We start from the raw sequence: 12573 nt of genomic DNA, 5'->3' as shown, positions 1-12573 counted from the left end.
TACAGCTAATTTTTGGGTTGGGTTCAAAATTTTTGGAATCTGCAGAAACTTTGCAGTAATTTTATGCTTTGCTGATTACAGCTGAATGTCTTGCAATTGTTTTCTGAAACAGAAGACAATGCACAGCACAGAATTCTCTGTACAATACAGAAGCTCAGCATATGCTGTTTACAATTTTACATTACCCTCAGTATCATAAGGCTCCAACGACTCAGAGGTGCTTTAGAAGCACTGAGAATTTCTGCAAGTTTGTGGTTTTAAGTGGTCTATGAATGTCCTGCTGTGAAATCACAGAAACAGCATACTCTGTACCAAGTTCCATTTTAAGTTTTCCCCCTTCCACTTGTAAAAGCAACCAAATAACACTTCATTTATTGTCTACTAAATTAAACAGTTGTAGAATTACTATAAGGTTCCCAGTGGCTTCCATGTTGCTGTATACAAGCTGGTAAAACTGAAATCTTCTCATAATTTCCTGCTGGGACAGAGGCTTGGGTTTTGTGTTGATCTGAACATTCTATATAATTTCTCTCTTGCTTTTTATTTTACTAACAATCTTTTGTGCTGCTTGACCACTTCCCATTAGAAAAGCAGACAATCTAATTTTAAGTGTTCACTAAAATGCGGTAATTCTAGACATTAAAATTAGATTTCTTCAGATATTTCAGTGTACAGGCCTTGATGCTAAACTCTTATATCTCATCTCAGATATTTACTTTACTTAAGTTATTGGCAGTTTTGCCCATAAAAAAGAAATTCACAGTGAAATGTTGAGAAATTTCTTGATGTTTGAAAACAGATGTTTTTGTAGGCCTACAATATATGTATCAGGAAGAGAAGTTGAGACAGCATAGTCTCACAAAGACAAGGTTAAGGAGCAACCTAATAATACCTTACAGGTTTCTGAGGAACAGATACAAAAATGCAGAGACAATCTTTTCTCAGCTGTGGCAAATGGCAAAAGAGGCAACAGCCATCAAGAGAAACTTCACAAAGGGTTTGGTGCAACACAGGAACAGGCTGCCCATGGATGATGTGGACACACAGGAACAGGCTGCCCATGGATGATGTGGACATTCTAGGAAGTTTTCAAGATCTGACAAAGCAATGGCTGACACAGCTCAGTGCTGCTGCAGTAAGGCTTTGATGGGGAGGCTGCACAACCTGCTGCTCTGATGTTCCTTCCAAACAACATTTCTCCAACCCTGTGATGTAATTCTGTCATTCTCCCTTCTTAATTTAGTGGAAGTGTATGTGGAAAAGTTTTGTGGATTTTTTTTTTATATAAATGGATTATTTTGTTATTTGCTAAAGTAGTTTAACAGAACTGCAACTTCTTTCTACAGAAAATAAGAATATACATGAAGAGCAACAAGGCCTCATTGTGCAGTAAAGCTTCAATCCATTCCTTCCTTTTTCCTGTGCAAAACATGGTGATGACGGAAAGCCAGAGATTGTAAATTACCTACATGGAGAATTAGGAGATATGGACTGCAACTCTCAGTCTTGGACATTTATGAGAGATGTTTTATTCCCTTCCCAAAAGCCTTCTTATCCTTCCATTATTCAAGGAGCATGACTGAATTATTAGCCAATTATTATAATTCCTTTCTTATCTAAAACTGAAATCTTTATGCCCCCTATTAAAGAGTGCAGAGAGACAATACCAGCAAAGGAGCATTCAATGAAATCCTTTCATGCACATTCACACTCAATAGAAACTACTGCAGCAGACAGAAAACTGCCCTGAGAATGTATCCTCCTTTCTTGCATCCACTTCCTTCAGCCATGGAATGTAATTTTTTTTTTTTTTTTTTTTTTTTTTTGTCATAGAACAGCTACCTGCAGCAATGCAGCCAGGGCTATCCGAGCACTTAATGGCCAGGCTCTGAGCCCACACTGATGGGAGCAGTGGTTTTTTTGCTTCTATCTAGGCTGTACAGAGAAGATGTACATATGATGCATTATTTTTATGATTCACAGGAAGAATGAAATAAAACCAATGGGAAGAAATCAAATCTAGCAATTAACACTATAGCAAAAACTATCAGATTAAATAATTAATTTTTCATTGGACTAAATCTATGTAGTTTGTGCATCAAACCTTGCTTGGGAAAGTGATTTTAGAGGCATGATTTATGGGATCAGTAAACAGAGATTACCTATCATGCTTGTCAATGTTTGCATTGCATTGATAGTTTACAAAAATATCTCTAGAAGTAAGTAGGGTATACTTCATGATTCCCTTAAGAATATGTATGGACTTGCTATAGAGTAGACAGCTCCAAGAAACCTTTCAGAGCTTTTGCAAGGAAAAGCTTTTGGGTCCCAGTTGAGTTCTTCAGTGTATGAACCTGCTGTGCTAAATATGCATCTCATGAAGAGAAAGTTGGGTACTGAATAATAAATTCTGCCCCAGCCTCAAGCTTTTTTTTTATTTTTCCCTATAAATTTCTGATGAATTGGTAAAGCTGCACTAAAGAAACAGATTAGAAACTGACTGATACCCTTCACAATAGTGACCTCAATTTTGTAGATGCTAAGAATCACAAACTAATCAAACAGTCTCCTTCTTTTCATTAGAGACAAGCATTTTATTTTACTTCTGATTTGTATTTATTTTTTCCCAAGGACCTTTTTAGATTCTATCAACAAGTAAGACTGTTTTCCCTAAGGTATAGTGTGATTTCTCAGCTTCTGAAGCAAAAAAGATATAGAGGAGGCTATGGCATGAGTTAATTTATTTACAAGTACCTGCTTCTACTGATTAATCCTTGTCTGAACCAGAAGGAATCTGCTTTCAGGTTTTGTCATTAAAAATGTGAAAGCAATTCTGCTAATACAAACTTTTCTTTCTCAGGCATGTCACAGCTATTTTACAGTCCACAGAAAGTAGCAAACTGCCTATTTTTCTGTCCTTAAACCTAACCCCTGCTGTTGACCACTAGTATGATGTCAGCCAGACATTCCAGGTCTTGATATTCCTACAATCTGCCCATTGATATTGGTAATGATCCTACTCCAAGTTTACTGTAGTGCAAATCAGAGTAAAAACCTACCTTTTATTTTTTTTCACTAGTTTCCCTGAGCACTAGAATGGTTTTTATGGACTTTTAGAGAGGAGTAATTCCTCTTTCTGCAAGGACTTGTGGACAAAATTGTACATTCTGCATCAGCTCTCCACTACTCTAAAATGTAAAAGAAATATTTAATTTCATTTGCATTCAGCAGCATCTATTCAACTTTAGCATGCCCACCTCCCCATTAATTTACCAGAAACGATGCCAAGGTGAAATCAGCTTCAGTTTAGATGGTTGTAGAAATTCAGCATTGTGAGAAAGCTGTGAGGAATCCTGTAGCAGAGTCATAAGGAAAAACATAGAAACATCTCAAATCCTAAAGGAAACACAAGGAGTTGGATGACAGCAGCTGGAGAATGGGAAAGACTGCCCAGCAGAAACTCACTGTGTGTCTCCTTGACATAGCCCAGCATCTCACTGCAGCCCCAAATATCTATTACACCTGTTAGACAATGAAAGATTGATTGATACTTTGAAACCAGGTATATTTTGATCACAGCATCTCTTTGTGCATCTCTAATTGAGCCTGAACTGTATGACAGAGTTACAAGAGCATCATAAATCATCACCAGTATAAATGACCTTAGGACTGGTCCCAGCTTTCTGCTGACCAGACTGATCAGCAGGTGAGTGACAAAAAGAGAGACAGATTTACCTTGGTTCCTTATTTACTTTTCCAAAAGTTTTAGTAATATCAGGATATATGCTGATATCTCTTGTATTCTATTTGGTGTACAATTTACAAACAGTTGAAATGCTATCCACCATCACTACCAGGAACTTAATACATTCTCAGTTTTCACTGAGAACAATAAAAGCTCTACCCTAATGCCAGTGAATCTAGGGAAAGGGTTTCTGTTGACTTGGATGGGGGATGGAGCAGTATCCAAACAAGGTAGAAAATTATTTTCTCTTTTTGCTCTTTATCAGAAATTAATCTGAAGAACAGGTGACTTTTAAAGAAAACAATAAAAATAGTTTATTCAGTCTAATTGCTCTGATGGAGATAGAAATATTCCAGCCCAGGATCTGACTAATTAGGGTGAAAGAAATATTTTGGACTGGCTGAAAATCTTCTTTCCTTTTCCTTCCTATTAAATTTCAGTTCACATTCCTTAATAATGGAATGTAACATTAGAAACGAGAAAAAGGGATAAGCAAAATGATACAAGCACCTCTGAGATTAAGGCATTGACTGAGTTCTCTGTGTTTGTATTCAAAAGTGTAAAGAATAATCCAATTTCCTCTTCTCTGTACTTCTAACTAACACTAAGCTATGCAATGTTCTTTCAGATCCAAGTTAACTGAAATTTGAGACATAGCAGCTTAAGTCAGCTTTGTATATCTGAAATTGAAAACACTCCACCCTTGTCATTTCATTCTTTCTGGACATCTTATCTACTTGTGCCTATGCCTGCACCAAATTTGCATCCCACCAGTTATTTGTTTTTAAATTTCATACATGTAAGCACATCCTGGACATACTAAGGTAAAACAGCCAAACAATTTCTAGTTCCTCAAAATTTTATGATTATTGAGATCCAATTCTCCCTCAAATCTCCAGCACTAGGGTTGTATTGCTATTCATTCAGACAGAATGGAAATTTGTATTTCTGTTTTGAACAAATATGCAGACATGGGACAAAAATTTTACACCAGATCTATTTAAAAAAAGCACATTAAGCACATTCATGCATCTATTTGCTAAAATGGAGTATGCCCTATCAAGGACAAAGAAGTTACTATAAATAGTAATAAACAGAATATCAAGAGTATATGATGGATTGTGAAGAGTTACTGCTGACATGCACATTGTCTTGTCATACTGAACTACAGAATATCTAGTACTTGGTGGAGTTTGCTGCAAAAATATTTTTGGAATGCATTGGACTGATTACACAGTAATAGACTGACCAACAGAGTTAAAGATATTTGATTGTTTAAAACATCACAGGCTATTTATAAAATAAAGCCTTTTACTGAGTTAGCTCACAACTAATGAACTAATATCTTGTTGAGGTCAAAGAAGCAATTTACTGAGCTCCATCTAATGGGGAGCAGTGTGCTTAATCTAGTTCTGCCAGCCAGGCTGATTCTGCATAGCTGTCACCCATTGCTGTGGGCATGCCTGTGAATTGAAAAGCCAGAGATCATGCAGAACATACTGAATTTTTTACATGAAACTAGAACCCATCAGATACTGAGGATACTGAATGTCTGGGTAAGAGTCACTCAGTCGCCCAGACTCAGAGTCTGGATTTCAGCAGCATTGATTTTTGGTGGAGTCCTTTTTCTAACAGTTGTTGTGGGACAGAGGAGCTAAATCTTCCTGAAATTCATCCTACCTGACAGGACACTGGCTGAGGTGCACAGCTGTGAGTGCAGGGTGTAGATCTGGCTCTAAGCCCTCCACTGCTCTGAGCTGCCTCACACTGGGTACATCCCTCACATCAATAAACAGTGTAAATATCTCCCAGTCCTGCTGTACTTTATATCTCTCATATTTTAAAGAGACTCCTGAGACTCCTAAGCAAGGAATGGGAGCTGTCACATTTGCTCATACCCATCTTGGTCTTAGAACAGCTGTGTTTTCCACTCCACTGCTTGCTCCCTGGAGGTTTTAATGAGGATCATCAAAGGAAGACACATACTCTGCCTGAGGTCTTGTTTTTGCCCTCCCCACACTAGGGAGATGTGCTCACTGGGAAGATGTACAGTGACAGGGAAAAGGCAGAGGAGAAGAACATGGCAAGAAGGAGAGTTTCTTGCTGGCTAAAGGCTGCCCATGTAGCTCCACCAGATTTTGTCAGATTCCATCTTTTGTCATTAGGGCCACTCCAGCTGTGGCACTTTAAGCACCCATTGTGCTTAAAGACTGGGGGAACATGCATGTGGGGACCATGTGTTTGAGTGAAAAGAAAACTTGCTAATTTGGGAAAGGAGATTTCCCCTCACTATTTTTGTAAGAATTCACTTTAGGATCATCATCTGAGTGCCTGATCTTTAAAGAAAATTTTTAAGAAACTAAACTCTCCTCACAGCATATTTTTGGAATGTGAAAGTATTGTTATCCTTGCTGAGAAGTCTCCAGGCCAGATGCTGAGAGATGCCTGTACCTTAAGGAAATCAGCAGGATATGTCACTAAGCACCTTTAGGATTCAAAGCCCAAATGTCTGCCCTGGGTCTGATAGGAAATCCAGCAAAGTGCCTGAGTGGAACCCATGCGGACTAAGTCTCAACCCAGTGTATTAGACACAGTTCCTTCTTCTAATAGAAAAACTTATCCACTTAACTCCTTGAACTGCTTGAAAAATTTTGGTAAACATGTGTAAACAATTTATGTAACAACTGATGCTGTAGCTTTGCATTGCCCAGTTCATTCAAATCTGAACAGGACATTGCATACACAGGGATTTGTAGGCACAAAGGATATTATTACTGTTGCCATGCATTGTGTCTGCATTGTGATTTTCCTTAAATGTGCAGCATTGTTTTGTTAAGCAATCAGAATGCAAATATCACTGGCACAGCTAGAACACATTCAAGTGCCCAAGTACACAAAGAATGCAAACTGTGCAGTAAAGCACACAAAGCCCAACAAGCTCATTAGTACCACACTGCACTGATTACAGAGCAAAATGCCTTCTGAGGTGCAGTAGTCAGGCTATACAGAGGGCAAGCTTTGCAGTGCTTTAATTCAATGACATTTTTAATGCAATTGTGTGCTGCCACAGTAGTCATATTTCATCAGCATAAGCTGCTCTGGGAAAGAGGCACTATTCTCTGCTTGTACCTTGCCTAGGTATCATTCTTGATTAGCCACTAGGCACAGCATAATAGCCATGAGGATGAGGATAATTCTAAGGATAAGAATTATGATTGGTCAGACCAAAGCCCCATCTACCTCTGTATCCCTTTTCTGATAAAATTCAGAGGTATATTTTAAATGATTTTTTTAATATTTTTTTTCATATATTTTTATATGAGAAAACAGGTGTCTATAGAGTGACTCCTTCCCTGCTATGGCCTTTGAGATTTCAGCAATCAGCAGTGAGGATGTGAAAACTGGAACTAGACTGTGGGGACTCTAGCAATTTGATTTGCTTCATGGTCTCTGTTGTAATTCAGTGGCTCAAAACCAGATAACCAACTGTCTTTTGTCAGTGTACCTGGCTTCAACCTCCCTGCCATACATACACATATATATACACATACACACACAGAAAAAACAACCATGGACTGTCCTGTATATTCCACCTGCCACTAAAAGATGGTTCAGGTCTTCCATATAGTGGTTTGAAAGGTCTACTGAGAGAAAGTTTAAAGTTTTAAAGGAAAGTCACCATGGTGACTGTCATGGTGTCAGAAACCATGTCAACCCTTCTTTGAGACAGGGGATGGACTAAATGTCCTCTTGGTGCTCTTTTCTACACTGATTTATTCCATGAATCTATGATTATTCAGCTGCTATAGGAGCTAAACAGCTCAGTTTTAATTAGTCTGAAATAGGAAAATGTCTTTCATTCTGCTTGAAAATGTAACACACATAATGTTTCCTCTGGTGGAACCAGAAAAACACCTGTAAAAGCTGTGGTCATGTAGAGGCCACAGCTTTCCAATAAGCCCTAGCCATAGCCTAGGAACTGAACAGCCATACATACTTCTGGCCATGAGCAGCACAGACAGAAGCATGATTTGTCTCAGCAGAAACAACTCCAAATTATTCACTGAACAAAGGTTGTGGGTCTGGTGGACATTTCTGTGGAGCTTCTTTCTGCACTCCAGGATATTCTTAGCAACTGACCTTAGCAACTGATCTGAGCTTCCTCCTTTTCAGCATGACCCAAGCAATAAATCAGACTAGTGTGCAGGAAAGAAAAAATTTAAGTACAGAGGCAGGGATAGTGGTGAAGCAAACTACAAAGTGCTCCATTAAACATATCACCTGAATGTCTGCCCTCAGAAATTCACGTCTCCAGGGTGATCTTCTCTTTTGAGAAGTGGTCCTTTTTATAAGGCAGGAAGCATTAGGTATGCTCATATCTCAGTCAAAGGGTTTCCTGAGCAGTGCCAACAGTTATTCAGCAGTACTCATTATGCAGGTGAGCTACATCACAGTGCTGCTACTCTGCAACACTCTGCAGATCTCTATGCACCATGTGCACAATGTCTGAAATATAAGCAAATTTATGCTGCACTCATCCTTTTTGTGGTTATTAGTGTCACTTAGTATCATCTTCCTCCAGCAAATTGACTCACCAAGCAAAATGCACAAGTGCACTTTAAAGCAGATCACATTATCACGCCTACCTCTTCTGAAGAGCCAAGTGTCATTACTACTTTTCACAAGGAATAACTGCCTAAACTGTTTCACATTCTGCAGTGCATCAACAGTGCTCTTGCTCCACTCAGTTTGCAGTTCAGAAGAGTGATGGAACAGTAATGCATGTCTATCTCATTGTTCTACATGGAGAGATAAAATCTAGTGCTCACTTTATGCCTCTCTAAAGTTAGAGTGTTTGTTGCTGGAGTCTTTTAATCAAGATATGCAGTTGTATATCACCTCTAAGGTCCTGATCGTATTTCAGGTGTCAACAAGGTATTTGCATTAAAATTACTTTGTTTACTCAAAAAGCATGTAAGAGGTTTCTCTCCCAACACGACTGATTAGATGATGAATCCCACCTGCACAGTTAATTCCACAGTCGGGTGCAGACAAAAAAGGCTAACGATGGCCAAGTGCTGATAGCATTTTACTTCCAAAATATTTTCACATTATTAATTTCCACTCTTTAATCCTCTGTGTGTATTTTCTAGAAGGTAGATGGAGTACCAAAGGAATACAAGGGTGCAGACTGTTAAATGGTAAGACTATGACTAAAACCATGAACTTGGAACCAGAAACCAGGAAATTAAGTATAAGAAAGAAGAATTTTGGCTAAGAAACAGAGTGAGAAGAGGTGCTAAGGATTAGAATTGAGAACAACCAGCAATTTACTAAGCTGAAGAGCAAAGCCAGAGCCCAGTAAAGCTCCATATTATATGTTTAGAACTGAGAAGCTGCTGCTGCTTGAGCTAGACAAACTATGGCCACTCAATGTCCAGAGATGAGGGCTAAATAAACTAGAAAATAACCAAAGGAATAAAGTTGTAGCCAGGAATTACATTATGCAACCACACATTGAGAGAGCTTCTTATGCTTGATTGCTACAGCTGTGTCTACCCAGAATTTTGTGTGGGTCACCAGCCCTCTGGTAGCCTGGTGGCTTTTTGCACTTTGCCCAGGAGTGTTTGTCAAGAGGCTGTCAGGAAAACCACCAAAGTAGACACTTGAGCTCAGATCTCAGCATCTTTTGATGGGACTGACCAAACTTTGTGCTTTTAAAAAACCATCCCTTGTTCTCTGCAAAGTGGTAGCTTCCCATATGGTCTGTTATGTTTACAGCTATGGGTGTTTGGTGTTTCATGACCTCCTCTCTCTCATTATCACTTCACTTAATGTCATGGCAAAAGAAGGGTAATAATACTTTCTTTTTTGCAATTGTAACTAAAATGCTACCAGAGCAGAGGGTAGGTGTTGGCCAAGGTCTTTATTATGCAGCTGTATGCAGATCACTGTGAATTGCATCGTCCATCTAGTTCAGTGATGCAGCACCAAGGTCACTGGGCAGCTTCAAGCTAATGATGCCACCATAACTCTTAATAAATGTGCTTGGTAATCAGAGCAAACCTATTGTCATTGTCGCAGATGTTATTCCTCCAAAAGCACTTGGCAAACAACTAAAACACAGCCCTGGTGTTTGCTTTGACCTCTCTGGAAAGAATGCACTACCAGGAACATTGAGGAGATGAGGTTGTTTAAGAGGACAAGTCATGACCTACAGCTACAGAATTGGTGCTGCTCACTCTTGCAGTTTGCTTATAATAAACAGGCAAGAGACTATCTGTTCCCGAAGCAGTGAAATTTTGACAGAGAGTAGATGTGGGAGAGGAACATATCCATGAGTGATAATAATACGGGTAGAGATCAATTTCTTATTACAATGATCTAGGCAAGCTGACATTAATTATGCAGTTGATTTTTGTAGCCATCATGCTGCAGTAATGGGTTACTGATCCAGTAGCCTTTTGTTATCTTTCAGGAAATACATTAACCAGCAAATGCATCATGTCACCAGGAGAGTTGTCATTATGTGCAGTGATTCCCCACAGAGCTTATCAAATGCTGCAATTGCTGTTTCCTTGGAAGGATATACATCACCTCCCAGGCTGAGTTCAACAGATGGTTGATACTATTCCCTGAAAAGTGGCAATCTACTGTTCAGAACTTATTGCAGATCCAGTGTCTTGCACCCTATCATATATATGCATACCTCTATTTTTGCATATGTATGTGGGTATCATAAATTCTTATGTACATCATGTATTCTTATCTGCCAGGCATGAAGAACCCACAATGGTCTGACCACTAAATATGCTCTTGACAATGAGGGAGAAAAAGGAAATTTAAAACAGGCAGAATTTCTTGAATTCTTGCTTCATTTATACCTATTATTGATAGGAATAAAAGATGAGTAATTCAGCCTTACTGTAAATTTCACTTAAGATCATTCAGTGAACAGAAAATGCCAATATGTGAAGATGGCTGTTTAGCAAGGCACTGAAATAAAGTGGTGGCAAGTGAGGTCTAAGTCAAGACACAGAACTGTCTTTTCTCATTCTCAAACGACATAAACAACACAGTCATGAAATGAGGTCACTGTTTTGTATATAAGCCCTCTGTGGCTTCTAAGCTAAAAAAAAACTAGAAAAATATTACCCTTTGCTAACGGAGCTTTTTCACCAAGAAGCACAGCATGTGCCCAATTCAATGTGTCAGCATCTTTCTGCCCTCAATTCAGCTTACCAACAGTTAAACCATTCAAGGTCATATTGCAACCTATTAGAGATGACATGTGACTAGATGATTTTTGATCAAAGAGTGGAACTTCGGTGCTGCAGAAGTGGCCAGGGAGAGGAGGGCTCCAGATGCAACCTGACATTTTGTCAGCAGCTGCTAGTCAGATATAAAACCATTTTATTGCCCTTGCACAGTCAATACATGCTAACACATGCTACAGTTTATTCTCACTCAGAATATGTTCACTTTCATACCCCCCTGCATTTAGTTGCAATAGAACAGCAAAATGTTTATATTACATCAGAATGCTGCATTTCTTCTGGGGGTGACCTTGAGTATGCCTGGCACACAAAAGTGCAGTAAAAGGCAGGCAAACACTTTTTTTCCTACACCTCTGCCATACTGCCTGTGTCCAGCACTTGTATCACCCTTTGAATTAAATAATTTACATAGCCTACTTAAATACCCATTTTTGTGTGTGAATGCACATTCAGAATATTTCATGTGGATGCTATGAAGAGCAGGAAACCAAAGACAGATTAGAAAACTTCACTCTCCAAAACCATAATTATTTTTCCCTTTATGTTCTGAAGCTTAATATTAAGTCTCATAATTTTTTTTAACTCTCTAGGGTGGGAGGCCTAAATTAAAAATCCATATGTGATCATTGCTATTTTATAATCCCCTCTTTTGCAAGTTGAAAGCAATAGTTTGCCAACCTTGTATTTAAACTTCCATAGAAAGATATGAGGGAGTTAAATATGAGGGTCTAAGCAAGAGAAAGTACAAGAAAACTAAATGATGTTGGGAAACCCTGTCCAGAGAGTCAGAACAAGAGCTTATTACCAAATATACATGTTTTAAACTGATCTTAGATCAAAATAACAGTTATTTTTGATGAACTACCGGTTTGTGATAGTGACCACAATATTTTTAGATTTATGTAGTGCACACAAGAATAACATGGTCAAAAGCACCACCATGGTTAAAGCTGACCTTCAGAAAGGAGAGCTGGGTAATGATGAGGAATCTTGTTTCAAAGTAGAAGGACATCTAAGACAGCTAAACCCTCTCAGTCAGCATAGTAACTCCTGAGGGACACCACACTGGGAGCACAGCACAGCACCAGCATGTACCAGCATCTACTGGAAATCCCTTGGGAACAGGTAAAAGGAAATTGGCACAGAAAAGCAGCAAAGCAAGGGAAGTTATTGGAACTAACATCTTAGCATTCAAAATTATGAAGATGTGTCTCAGCGAAGAAAAGGAGGAAGTTACAAATTCTAAGAAAATAAACATAAAACTATAATTAGACTACCATTTGCTTTGTAAACATTGTGGCAAAATTTTAAGGTGCTCATTTTCCCCATAATTTGACTTGTCTATGACATCAAAAGACAAATTGATGGCTCAATTCACTGCTTCCCCTGCCATTCACATCATGCAGATCAGAATGAGAATGAACATAAAGTGCTGCAGAATAGAGCCATTTTATACTTGTTTTAGACAGCATGAATGACAATAGGAAGTGTAGGGCAAAAATGGATCTGAGTATTTCTAAACCATCCTTTCTGAACTCCACAACTAGTGCA

The sequence above is a fragment of the Oenanthe melanoleuca genome, chromosome 4, assembly GCF_029582105.1.
Source record: "Oenanthe melanoleuca isolate GR-GAL-2019-014 chromosome 4, OMel1.0, whole genome shotgun sequence".
Classification (NCBI taxonomy): domain Eukaryota; kingdom Metazoa; phylum Chordata; class Aves; order Passeriformes; family Muscicapidae; genus Oenanthe; species Oenanthe melanoleuca.
Note: the sequence above shows the minus strand (reverse complement) of the source record.